Source organism: Empidonax traillii, unplaced genomic scaffold (assembly GCF_003031625.1).
Source record: "Empidonax traillii isolate 1590-97213 ecotype Southwest subspecies unplaced genomic scaffold, ASM303162v1 scaffold495:size1017845, whole genome shotgun sequence".
Lineage (NCBI taxonomy): Eukaryota > Metazoa > Chordata > Aves > Passeriformes > Tyrannidae > Empidonax > Empidonax traillii.
The window spans coordinates 219,922-233,592 of NW_020955688.1; the positions used below are offsets into that span (position 1 = coordinate 219,922).

General features: G+C 41.4%; 1 protein-coding gene across 8 annotated transcripts in view; it reads right to left on the reverse strand.

The window, feature by feature from the left end:
- EBF1 (EBF transcription factor 1) overlaps positions 1-13,671 on the reverse strand; it is a 273,631-nt gene that overhangs the window by 69,977 nt on the left and 189,983 nt on the right. The window lies entirely within an intron of this gene.

Below are 13,671 nucleotides of genomic sequence, written 5' to 3' on the forward strand. Positions count from 1 at the left end.
GGAAACTCCCAAAAATATTATGGAAAATATTGGCTAAATAATAAAGGGTGTAACCCTCAGCATTTCTTCAACTATTCTGAAATCAGATCCATGTTGTTTGAGTATTAAAGCATTCTGCCATGATTAATGCTTTGGCTATTACAAAAAAAAAAACCAAACCAAACCCCACAGCCCTGCCATACAGTCATTCCAGTTGCATTGCATCTACAGGATAAATGAGAGGTGCTGCTCAGAGCAGCAACCTTACATCTTGCAGTAAAAGCTTCTAGTTTAAGATGATGTCAGCAGAAGCAGGCTCAGCTCAAATACTGGTGGGCTGGGGCAACATAAACACTCACATACTGATTTGCCTTCTCTGCAGGAATGGGGTAACTCAGAATTTAATTGTCCCGAAGCAACAGGAATAACATAACTTGAGTTAGGCAAAAAGCCCTGGCTAACTTTTTGCTGTGGAGTCTCAGAGTGGTCACAGAGGTTGATGAAAAGAAGCCACTCCACCCCAAACACCACCAACTTCTCCTTGCCCATATAGCATGAGATGAGAATATCACACCACACCATGAGGTAACATTTAAGTAAAGAAGGTACTGCAGCAATTTTATTAGTCATGGAAAACAGATTCAAGGAGCAGCCTAACATCACCAGTCAACATCAGCATTGGAAAGAAAGATTCTTTCCTTTAGATAAGAACCCAGGCCTGAGCAGAGGGAAGAGGCTGGCTGCACTGTGAACTCATGGAGAGCTGCCATTGCCTATTCTGATTCTGCAGTGTCAACCAGCAGAACTTCATTAGCTGAAAATATATGTATGTATACATATATATGCATATATACCTCTCCTTTTAGGGTTGCTGGCATTTGGCTGTGAGTTGCTGCTTGGTGGGAAGGCTGGCTGAGCTGCTAATTTTGTTTGTGACTTGGAGTATTTGATGACGTTCTCAAGGAAGAGCACCCAGGCACTTCATCCTAGTAAGGATTTACTAGGAAGATAGGAGTGTGAAAGCCACCCACATGTTAGCACCATGCAGGATAACACCCTTGCACCCATGAGTTACTTAATGTGGCTGTGTGGTGAATTACTTAATGAGGCACAGCCCCTGTCCTAAATTCTTCTAATTGTAAAGACAGAAAATTAACTCATTCACAGAAGCCTAATTTAAAATGCTCCAGACATAAAGCGCTAAAGAGACCCTGTGCATCTTTATGATTATTTAGTGAAGTTCTGGTTGGTTGGAGCTAATTGCAAGAGCCAGTGTGGCTGCTGAGAAGCTCCTTCCTCCCAGCCCCCGGGCAGGGCGGGCAGGCACGGAGCTGGGAAGCAGGAGGGAGCTGGAAAGGGAGCTGTTGAGTCACCCTTAGCAGTGAATGTTTCTGTGGACACTGCTGCACTCTCAGCACTGGGGATGGAAGGCATGTATGGGGAGCAAACAGACCCTGTCCCTACCTACGAGAGGTTGTAAGTGTCAGGCACAAACTTTCCACTACTTAAGCTGATGGGGATGCCAGCTCCAGTGAAAAACACAAACAGGCAGAAAAAAAATCATTACCCTACCCCAATCTTGGCAGAACACAGCCATTAACTTTTACATGAGCTAACAAAAGAAACATCCCAACATCACCGTCGTGAAAATGTAGCGCGCGCACAGAAGTAACTTCAATATGTTTAATTTGGATCCAAGTTACTTGCATAAAACTGTGCATAAAAGCCATTGCAATGTCCAAAAGCAAATGCTTTCCCTTCAGCCAAGCTCACAGCAGCGGATTTACAGTGAAAGCAGCTTTTCAAAATGCCATCTAGCCCTTTCACAGGATCAAACTTTTCCTTAAATAAAAATTAAAAGCACTTCCAAATTACACCCTTTCCAGTATTCCGAGTTGATTGTGGACACAAACCCCCCACAATAAAACCCAAAGATAATCAGTTTCCCATGTGTCAGAGAACAAGCTACTTTTCTTAAAGACTACAAGCAACATTTTTTTCCTAAATACCAGTGAATAAAAACTATTTGAGACCATAAGCCATTAACAGAAAACATATGCAGGCTTTGCTAGAAGGGTTGTCAAGCACTGGAAGAGGCTGCCCAGGGAAGTGGCTGAATCACCATCCCTGGGGGTATTTAAAAGCAGAGTAGATGTGGCACTTGGGGACATGGTTTAGTGATGGGCTTGGCAGTGCTGGGTTTACAGTTGGACTCATTGATCTTAGAGCTCTTTTCCAAAGTAAATGATTCTACAACTCAAAATTATAATTCAATTCATCTTTAAAAGAAATGCAAGATACTGCTGTGCAGTTTTAAGTCCCCACTGAAGTTCTTTCTATTTACCTTGTGATGTTCTTTGCAGTACCTGCATTGCACTCAGGGGTACAAGGTGCTGCACTGTCTGTTCTCACATGTATTTACTTCCTATCAAATACATGCCAAGTCTCATCCATGGCAGCTGGGGGGACTTGGGCAGACACTCAGGTCTCTGAGCTGAACTGGTACTGCAAGTTGTTCACTGGGACACTCTCACCCTCAAAGTCAATGTGACCAATCACACGTGTAACCTCATTTAAATATGTAGAAATTGTGCTGAATCAGTGCCTCATCAACACTGCTGGCAATAGCCCAAGACATCTCCTCTGAGGATGGAAAGGCAGGACTTGGTGGTTTAATAAGCAGAGCAGGATGGTGCCCTTTGCAGGCACAGAATGAGACGGAGCGAGGGTACTGTGCGTTCCCAAAAGATTTCAGGGCATTATTTTCCCATATCACAAAAACCAGTGGGACCTCCCAACTTTCCCCACACAGCTTCTCTTATTTTACAATGCAAGTGTCTGTACAGATTGGAAGGGCTGCAGGAAGGTGCTGCCCTGCCAGGGATGCAGCACTCCAGGGCTGCATCCCAAGGAAGCCTGAGGAGACGTGCTGAGGGAGGCATCCAGACTGCTACCTGTTTTTGAAGGCACAAAATATGTTTATACAATGACATATTTGCAACAGCCAGTGTCATTCAGGACATTGGTCTTACTAAAACTTTGCCCTTCCCAAGCCCTTTGCTTGGAGCACCAAGGAGAATGGAAGAATTGGGTCCCATTTACAGCATCATCACAGGTAATGCTGGGAGGGGGGCAAGGCAATGACCTCAGCTCTATTTATGCCCCTGGTACAAATGTCTGGCCAGTTCAGCCCCTCAGCTCCTCATACTTCTTCTGTTAATCATTTGGCAACTTCCAAAGTGCCGTCTGGAAGGTGTTTACTTCTGTGCAACCCTAGAAAAACAGAGCTAGGCAGAATAATCTTTTCACTTGGAGACCTTTTTCTACATTTTGTTTTGGTCAGAAGAGAAACCAAAATACAGAATATTTTTTTTTTTTCCAGAATGAAAAGTTCCAGAATCTCTATCTGGAATTAACTAAAACAATCTTCAATATTTCCAAGAAAAACAAAATGTTTTGTTTCAAAATATTATCACTTCTCATGCCCTTCTGTAACACCAAAGCATCATTTCTAAAATGGTGTTTTTAAAACAAATAGAAATAAGTTACATAAAATTTAGTTTTTTCTGCAGAAAACAAGATTTTAGTCAAAGTCTGAAGCTTCACTGATGGAAAAATGCAGTGAAGGATCTTAGACCAGTTCTAATAAAGGCAGTGAACTGTATAGGATTGAAAACATGAACAGACTTTAAGTCCAGAGAACAATTATAACAAAAAAAAAAAAAAAAAAGAATAGTTACACATTCCTACACACATAAACTTTTTGTTTGTTTGTTTTTAAATGCACAACTGGAAGCCCACTGCAACCAGAACCGACAGAGTTTGGTAGCCCAACTCTCACACAAGGTTTTCAAACTTTCTAGTGTGAGAGCATTACATTCACTGCATCTTTTCAGGACAGTTGTGGGGCTGAGGGAAAACTAAATATCACCCTCCAACTGCAGGCACAGACCTTGCAGCTCCTTGCTGAAGGTGATGTGGCCACATCCTCCACCTGCTGAAACGGCCCAGTGGTTGAGTTTTAATGAGCTGCTCTCCTTTGCATAATATCAAGGCAAATCAGTGCTCACATCTCACATGTTTCATTGTGCTGCTCCTGCAGGTCGAGCTCACAGAGATAGAGATGTCAGAGGGAGGCACTGCAATCCCCAAATCATTGAAGCCAACAGGAATTTTGCCACTGACTTCAAAGCTAAGGTCTCTATCAATAAATGTTAAGGATTTATGAGCAAAGTCCTTAATGACTTCAAGGGAAACAAGGTTCTTATGAAATCTTCATCTTTTCTCAGAATACACATTGTTAAAATCTTGTCAGCTCCCGTACAAAGGATGGAGGGTGCCAACTGCAGCACGTGGGGAGCAAAATCGAAAGTTTTTTGTTGTGTGCTGTGTGTGTCGGTGTGTTCCTGTGTTCCTGCACCTCCCAGCTACTGATATACAGGGGATTTTTCTTCCTTCAAACTGTGACAATAAAATGATTACCCCACCACAGTTTAGCATAATGGTTCAGAAATGCTCATGGCATATTGCAGAGTTAAAGTGGAAATTATTAGGTAGCTCTTCTTTGTTATAATAATGATCACTCCACAAATAAAAGCTCTTCTCCCAAAGGTACTGCAAGGCACAAAATGCTAATTCTGAAGATTATGTGTGTGCTTTTATTAAATATTACTATGCCCTGTCTGTTTGAGGGCTTCACTGCTCTGATTGTTTTATGAGTGCCATGTTAATGTCAGCCCCATCTTGCTAGCAGCAGGCACACATTTTAGCTTTTGTATGAGAGTTGATCAAAGGCCACGTGCTGAGGGAATTGCTGAGAAAACACGGACAAGCGATAAAAATCTAACAGATTAATTGGTTTAAATTTCATTTCAGGGCGTTGAACTTTGGCTCAGGACACGAGTACTACACTACCAGTCAGGGCCTAATTACCACATTTCCAATTTGCCTCTGAACAATGCTTGGCAGGGAGAATAATAACAGTACTAATAATACTAATAACAATAATAATAATAATAGTAACTAAACAACAGCAGTGATGTCTCCTCTTAGCTTCTTGTACACGTTTAACAACCAAGTTTGTGTGCAGGCAATTGCACTAGGAAATTGCTCTCCCCTACACTCCCACCCACCTGCCTCCTGAGCATTTCTTCCTGCCTCAAATAACACCTGATGACAGGAGAAATAGCAGACACCCTCAGGAGCATCTGAATTTACAGAATCAGTAATCTACCAATTCCAGTCCTTCACAAACACACAGTGGACATTTCATACTCTTAATTAGGGACCTGCATTTCTAAACAGAGATAGCTTCTTATCCTCCAACAGAAATGATCTGTTCCACTGATAGAAAACAGAGGCCGGAGGGAAAAAAAAGCATATTTACCACAAAGTTTATGGGTGGCCTTGGAATAAGGGTTAATTGAGCTTAGAGGTAAATGTTCACTGAGGTGAATTAGTGGGATGCACAGCTATCAGCAGGGCTCTGGGACTGCTCTTATTTAGCTTCTGAAATGTATTTGCTCTATGATTAATATCCAGTTTGTGCTGGTGACTGTAAGAATGACCTCGCCTGCAGTTTTTATCATGAAGTGTGGCTTCATCCTCTATTATTCCATAGATGAGGCTCTGACAACAGTTGCTGCATCACAACAGGAGTTTAAATGATGGGGCATATGCTTTTATTTTTCTTCTCTTTAAGAGTATTGTGACACGCAAGGAGAGTTGCATAAGGCAGTTAAAACTGGAAATTAAGAGGAACAGGGAATTTATGTCTCATCTTAGAGGAAGTACTGAAAATATTTGGAGTTTAATTTAATTTTTCTTTTTTTTTCCTTGGGTAAAACCTAATTCCCAGCTAAATAAATAAATGAGCCACAGATTAACCCACAGTTTATGGGTCTGATCCTGCAACCTGTTAAATACTTTCACCAAACTACTGCTTTTCAGAATATCAACACAAATCAGTTTTAAGCACTCAAAACCATCACTTACTGACTTTGTGATTCAACAAACCACTCAAGTAAGTGCTTAAAAACCCAGCTGAAGAAGTTGCAGAGTAAGGAACTCGATTTTTTAAGACAGTTGGGCTGTGCCCTATGCAAACCTGCCAAGAGCTGTGCAGTGTATATGGAGCTGGGGCTTCCCATTTCCAAACACACCGAGGTTACATGTGGACCATCCTGTGCAGCGCAGGGCTCACACAACACACATCTTCCCTCAGGAACCTCACAGCTATTGAAAATGTAGGATTTGTCACTCTGAGCAAGACAGTGCCCAGGAATGGTCTGAGCCTAAATTCTTTTCCCACAGCACTCTGGAGATGAAGGTGTGCAGCACTTGCTGGAATGCTCAAGGCCTCTTTTGATCAGCAATTTTAGTTTGGCAAGGTATATTTCTCCTTAGAAGGGAAAAAACCCCACTAATTTCTTCCCTTTTTGAATTTTAAATTTACATAGGTGTTACACAGGAGAGAAGGGTTATTCCATTTAGCAATGGTTTTGTGGATTTTCCACATTAAGCACTTTAATAGATCAATTTTAACATGGGAAAAAAGTGTGTGGTTTTTTTTCAGAACTGAAAATTATCATTTTTCAAAAATTTGCTAGTTTGAGAGAATGAACCAAATATTTCGGGGAGGGTTTGAGCTGGCCTGTTTTGTTGAGGGGGAGGATTGTTTGGGGTTTGTGTGGCTTTCTTTTCTTTTTCCCAAAATAACGTTCTCATCCCTGAGAAGCAGAGTTGCCACAGTCTGCTCACCTGCTCTGAGCATGCTGAAAGGGTGAACCCTAAAAAGCTTGGTGCCCAGGCAAAGGTGCCACTCCAGCCTGGTATGTGGAGGCATTCTTGGAGCTGCATCCAGCACAAGCAGAAAACAACCAAAGTTTGTGAAACCAGTTTGCACGGGCAAAGTCTGCAGGACCAGTCCAAAGGGTTAGTCATGGACACTGCAGGGAAAGGGCAGAGATTTTATACATTCTACCAGAGCATTAAATCTCCACTCCTCAGCTAAACAATGTGTTTGCTGTTTATCTTACTAAAGTGATGATCTTCCTGCCTTCCTCTCGCATATCGCAGCCGGCTCTCTCTCCCATTCTCTCCTGACAATAAGCAGCTGCTGCTCAGGAAACCGGGTAACAGAGGTTTCCCTCTTGAGCAGATAACTCAGCAGCTTTATGCGACACAGGCACGAGGATGTGATGCCCTGCTGCCCCTTCCCAGCTCCCTCCTTTAAGGCACCTTGATATTCTAGACTTAGCCTGTGCAGGCTTTAAAGATTACAACACCCCGCCAAAAATGGCAACCTCCTCCTGGTTCTTCATGACATCTGCACTGGGTGAAATCACTGAACCAAAAATACACGTGCCGTGCGATCCCTCCAGGTTGGGGGAAGGGAGGGAAGGTTGCCTTTGTCTCTGTTTTCCTCTAGTGAAATTAAAGTGAATTTCTGTTTTCCAATAGTGAAATTAAAGGTCTTGCCTGTGAATTTTCTGCCTAACATTTTGGATGCTCAGTTGCCATTAATGGGAATTGAAAATGTAAATTACCTGGGATAATATTCCACCTAAAATCAATATTTAAGCCAGTGTTTCTCTTTTACCCTTGCTGATGCCTCAGCCAGCAAAGTTACATTTTATGGAGTTCCCTGTGTTTCTCTTTCCTTAATGATTTCCAAAGCTCTCAGTTGTTGATCAGTGCCTAAAAAAATGACTGCATGGAAAAAGGAGGCAATCCAGAATAATGAGAGACCTGTTACAAAAAACCTCTGCTGTGTATTTTACTTAAAATATTTCCATAAAATAATAATTTAGTTATCTCAATATGACTGCAAGAAATGCATTATCATTCATTCTCTTAAACCCTTTCACATCACAGAGGAAGTGCTGGGAGTTTTCTTGCCTATTTGGTTCTTTTTTGTTTCGTTTTACTTTTAGAGCTACCTCCTGCTTTCCAAAAATTAATAAAACAGCTAGAGTCCTTAGTATCTTCCTGCAAGTCAGTAAAACTTGACCTTCAAAGAGAGGTCTGTCATGGTTGTTTGGCAAATAATAAATTCCCCAAGAAAAATGAAATGTTGCAAAAACACTTAAAATTATGTTAAATTAAATATATAGGCTCAGCCAAAACATTAATATACAAAAACAACACAAGTATTATTCTTGAAAAAATATATATGCACTCTCACTCTAAATATATATATATTTTTCAAGAAGCGTCACAATTTTATTGTGATTTTTTTTGACACACTGCTCTGGATTTTTTACGTTCCCAGGAAATTTTGTGCAGGTTTTGAGCTATGATTTTTTGCATTCGTTATTTTTGCCCCAGAACTGGAGGACTTCCATTTTGAGTCAGCCACGATGAAACTGTGGTGGGTGGCCTTGGCCAAATATTGCTCCCTGCCTAAACCAGGGCAGCCTCTCAGCTCCAGCACTGCCACAGTCTCTGTTCTCTTGAGCAGCTCAGGTTCACAGGGATATGGGATTAAAAACCAGCACATCCAAGAATATTGCATAGGGCCTAATAAATGCTGGCAGCGCTTCCAGCTCCACAACTGGGGCCACATTTGCTGAGACCCCAACACCAAACCAGCGACTGCTCTCTCCTCCCTCAGGGATGCACAGACTTATTTTGACCCTAAGCAAGACAAATGCTTTCCTGTGAGCCCCCAAATCATTGCACTTCTATTTCTTCACTCCTTCCTCCAGCCCATGGTTTTACTTGCAAAGGCACAGGAATGAACTGGCAAAGCCAAAGGCAATACCATGTAGGGAGTGAAGGTGTGATACATGCATGGAACTTCACCTTTGTATCTGAATATGAACTTTAAAAGTTTTGTTAGTAAAAGAGTGGAAAAAATCCCTTATGCCTCCCCCATTTTGATTTCAATGGCTTCCCACTGATTTAACTTCCGCTGATGAAGTTACAGAGTCCAGCTAAGCAAATATGACTATTCTAAAAACAATAGGCATGTCCAGAAAGGAGACTGCATCTGGTTAAGTGCACTAAAGTTTAAAAATAGTTGCACTGATGCAATTTCTGGGTGAGGATAAAGGCGACCTTGCAAATGGAAGCCCAAAATGTGCAATATAAATCAACCCTAAAAGTTTGTCAAAACAAACATCTCTGCATAGCTCGCATACTCCAAATAATATTTAATTTTACTGACTGGTCCTTCAGGATCCAACAAAGCATTTTATAGGATGGAACCAGCCATTTGTTGACTGTGTTAACCCTGTGTTTTACTGTTTTGCTGAATCCCAACCTAACAGAAGGGCAGGTGGGTGCAATTTCTGAATTCCAGGTTTGTTTTACCATCACTCTGGTCTTTTTTTCTGTCTTTTATTTTCCATCAGTATCTTAACAAAACAATAAACCTCTCACAGCAAATCTCTCTAGAGTTAGAACATGGGACTAGATAAAAGCACCCTGGCCACAGCATTTCCTCTCTGTAAGGTGTACAAAGCTCAGCCTCCAGAGTACACCAGGGGAGAGCCCTGATGCTCCAACGTACACTGGTATGTTATGGCCACATTGGCAAGGTTTAGTTGATGATATACAGGAACTATTTTAGATAAAACATAGACTTCAATCAAAATCTAAATTCCCACTGTCAAATTAAATATTAGTATAAATTAAAATTTAATGGAATATTTCACTATCACAAAATAAAACCCAGAACTCTGCTTCCCCCAAATTAGTTAAAACTCGTGCTACGTCATATGGCACAACAATCAGAAATTCACCTGAGATGAATTCTAGAGCAAAAAAAAATTTATTTTCCTGATAAAAACAAGACCCAACTAAAATTAATTTTTAGCTGAAGTCTCTTTGTTCAGCAGAATTGAGAAAGTCTGCCCACAACAGAGAGCTCACAGTAATCGTCTTTCAGAAACAGAACAACCCGCACAGAAACACAAAGCAGTCCTGCCAGGGACAGGGAGTGCCTGTAATCCACTTTCTTCAAGGGAAATTCAAGTACCCTAAGAGTTCTTATTCCTCATCTGATTTCTCTCACAAATCACAGGCTCTCTAATGTAATTTTCTGGAGTCTGAGAATCATAAAGTCAAATATGAACAAGTCTAGTGGAAAATCTGTGACGCTAATCTTGGCCTACGTTGTACTTTTAACAGGCACTGAATTTGTGCACCGGATTATCCAGATGGCCATACAGGAATCATCCTGATAGGATTAAACCTTTGTGCTGAACTCTGCTCCATCTGTTCTCGGAGGTTTGCCTACCGCTATCAGAATACGAATGTTCAGCCTATGTCTAACAGCCCCTATTTACCACACACACACACACACACATATGTATATGTGCACACACATATCCCTGAGTACTTGATTAGTAATGTGAGATGAAGTTACCCCGAAGTTTACCACTAAAGAAACATATTGGTTTTATTACTCTTTTGAAGAACAAAGTATGCTATATCTAAATTCAAACAAAAGAGCATTTTTGTTGTTGTTCTGGGACTTGTTCAATTCATTAAACCATAATACTCCCATAAATTTATAGATGAAGGCATGACTAAACATAAAGCAGCAAGGCTCTTCATCTTTGAAATCTATTAGTGTATGAGGATGTATGACACAACTGCACTTTGAAGATGTCATGGTTAAATATTTGAGATTAAAAACCAGCCAACAACAAAACACATTGTGCACACAGCACTGGTAGCTGTTATTTGCAGCTCGATCTAGTCACAGCCCGAGAACAAAAAAGTAATAATCAGTCCCAGTAAAAGAAAAGCTTATTCCCATTAATGTTGCTTTCTGCTTTTATTATCTATTAATGACACTCTTCTGCATTCATTGTTGCAGCCTGCCAGATGCAGCAAAGATCCATATTCATCATGTGCAAAAACAGTGCTTAGGCTGTCTCTGTGACAGGTTACGCAGAGCTGCCAACAGAGAGACCGAGGTCCGATGCACGGCCTCGGGTTTCCAGGCCCTGGGCCAAGGGAAAAGGTAGAAAATCTGGCTCTTCTGTAGGAAAAGCATCCCAGTGATCAGAAGGTTTAACTAAATTTCTGTCCTGCCCAGAAATACACTACAAACTAATGACTACCTGGGATGGAAAAGGTGGATAAGAAAAAAAATTAATTATCTTAATAATAATAATAATAATAATAACAATAATAGATTCAGCAATGCAATATAACATTCAGTCCATGCTTATGATGGCAGCACAACAGCAATGGAGGTGACGTAACCTGAAATGCATTTGAGGCAGCAGCCCTGATTGCATGGCAGAGACTGAGACCCCCTTGTCTCTACTATGCAAGGTCTTTCAAACTGTTGCTTTCCCTTTTTTTGTGCTGCTCTGAGTGCAAGGTCAGGCACCCCCTCCCAGCCATTTAGGCTTTACTTGCACAAACACAAGCATAAAATTATATTTATAGTTCATAGTATCTGTCCAGCAATGACACCACATAAAACCAGCACGCTGAAAATGCGAGTGAATACTTTGGACTCGAGCCTACAAACGCTTAGAGAAGTTATTCTTTCAACATGTCTGATAAAGTCATGCAAGGTTTTTATTTATTTATTTAGGGCCATATTCAGACCACCTACCTAAGGCATTGCAGCATGTCAAACATCAGACTCTGGCTCTGGCTGGGTGAGTCAGTCTGTCTAAATTAGGATCCTCTTTCTGCTATACAATGAGCAGAAATGGGAAGACACCTCTGGAAGCCTGGAGACCCAGGGAGTTCCGTGCTGGCTCATGGAAGTACCAAGGGACCTCGGCAAGACGGTATCATAGGGAGGAAGCAGCCAGAAGCAACCTCATAAAAAATATTTGGCAGCTGATACAGAGCAGACACCTGACTCTGGGTTTTCCAGCAAGCACCTCTGCTCAAGCTCAGGGCTGAAGGAGGAGGCAGCGCTCAGCATCGCCTTCAAGGTCGCAATCCCAGGAAAAGAATAATTTTCCCCAAAGGGCCCCTAATCAGAGGAGCTCTACCTTCCAGTGCCTCAGGAGCCAAACATGGTCAGAAATATTTCTTTCCCCTCCCTTCATCTCCTCAAGGAGCCCATGAAGTTGAGCGATGCTCTCACCTGCAGGAAAGTGCTGTGACCTCAAACCAAACCCACAAACTAATGCTGCAGCTGGAAAGATGAGCAGCACTGCGGTCAGGCCTGCAATTTGCCTCCGAGTGCTGGCCTTCCCTCTCGGCATGGATCAGGTAACACCAAACCCATGGATTCCATATGCAAGCCGGGGTTTTCAGGGAACAGCAACACGAGCTGTCTGTTCAGTCTCCAGCAGCGCGGGAGAGATCCAGCACGTCTGCTGCCATTTCACAACCCAAAAGGGACCTCTGTGGGAAACGCTCTTGGCTTTTTCACGGGATAGATACAGAACCTCTGAGAAAGCTGCTACAAAACCATAATGATATGGTATTAACCAAACATAATTAATTTGGATCTTTATACTCCCGTTGCTTACAGGCACTTCAGGGGAAGTACAACAAACAGCACACAGGTTCCTGCAGCACTTGGGACTAGGATTTTGGACATATCCACCCTATCCAGTGGTTCCAGTAAGCAACTAGTGGAATTTTCAAAGTATGGGGCAGACAGGCATAGAAATTCTGTAGCCACACTTCTAAAAATCCCACTAAACCCCTACCTGCAGCTTTAGGCACCTTGGTGCTTTGAAAGTTTGGCTTTAGGTCCAAGAATTTCCAAAAAAGTTGCTTTGACATACCTACACAATAGTGACCACTTGCCTCACAAAAATGGATCAGAAGTTCAAAAAGTCCTAAACATCCACTTCATGAAGGGTAGTATCTTGTTAAGCATTTGAGTGTGGGCATTGTACCTTAACTTGCAGATCTAAATATTTGAATTACTTTTGAGAAATAAATTTAAACCGCTAAAATTTAGGCAAGTTTTTCACAAAACTTTATTCCTGATCTTTTTAATAAACTTTCTAAGCCTATTCACTTTGCTCAATGAGGTCATAAACCAGCACTGCTTATATTACAGTCACTTTCACGCTCAAGATTTGTTTTGTCACAAAGAGAACTATAAATTCATGGAATGAAGGTGGAAAGTAGAAAGGACTAATTGTGACAAAGCTTTCTGGTTATGCTCAGCACACAGTTTGAGGTAAGATTTTAAAAAACACTTTATGAAGCTGTACTACTGCCTTTAATGAAAGCACACGTTCTGCAATGCCATGCACTCCTGAAAATCTTGTATTCTGGATTTGGGCCAAACACAAAGCCTGTCTCTATTCCAGTATTAATTATTAGTAGCTTATTTTTTATTCTTTACTACTAAACGTTAATAATTTTCAGATGGCAAATCAGATTAGAATAACCACTCTACACATACCACCCTGGTGGGTTCCATTTTCTGCATCACTGTCCTGATTTATGCTATTAACTAATTTCCTTGCATAAGGAGGAGCTTTGTCAAATACTCATTTTGCTGGGGAAACACTTTGCAGGCCCCCTGCAATGGGCAGTCAGAGGGATACTCGAATGCTCACACCAATCTTCTCTCAGCTCAGTGAGAGGATGCACAGCCTGAGGTGTAAAAAATACTGAGTTCAATGTTTTTGAAGTTTTCTAAACAGAATATTCTAAATGAGAATTTGGTAGAAAGTTTTCATCTGAACAGAATTTTAATCTTGAGATTGTTATCACTCAGTTGATTCACAGATTTGGACCTAA